Source organism: Lytechinus variegatus, chromosome 1, assembly GCF_018143015.1.
Source record: "Lytechinus variegatus isolate NC3 chromosome 1, Lvar_3.0, whole genome shotgun sequence".
Taxonomy (NCBI): domain Eukaryota; kingdom Metazoa; phylum Echinodermata; class Echinoidea; order Temnopleuroida; family Toxopneustidae; genus Lytechinus; species Lytechinus variegatus.
This window is the reverse complement of record NC_054740.1, coordinates 21749909-21750437: the sequence shown is the minus strand read 5'-3', so window position 1 is coordinate 21750437 and position 529 is coordinate 21749909.

Below are 529 nucleotides of genomic sequence, written 5' to 3'. Positions count from 1 at the left end.
ATAGGTGTCTTATAGATTCCTAAACTCTACACAAAAGTGTATGGGATGAAATTAAGATGGTGTATCCGGTCACTTTATATTTCAATTTTTGAAGCACTAAATAATTATTTTTGAACACAATTTTTTCTGGGCTTCATTTTTGTAACATGACAGACACAGGTGACAAGTGTGACCTTCTAGCTCAGATTTTTTTAAAGTCAAACCAATGTTAACCAATCACTTTAAAAGTTTGTAATATTTACAAAATATGTTGAAATCAAATGTGGCCTTTTTCTTCCTTTACATCCAAAATGTCTTGCTTTTAAAATTTATCTTGTTTAATTGATTGGTAATTTTGATTGTGAAGTATACAGACAAGTGTGAGAAATAGGTATCATCGTCCTCACTGCGTTTAGATTGAAAAATATGATGGAAAACAAATGAAAAGTATGCTTCACGTTTTATGTTTCAAAGTCAAGCACTTGCATGCATAATCCAGTTGAAACTTCCAGAGGTATTTCATTCCACTTACATGTATATTCTACTTAAA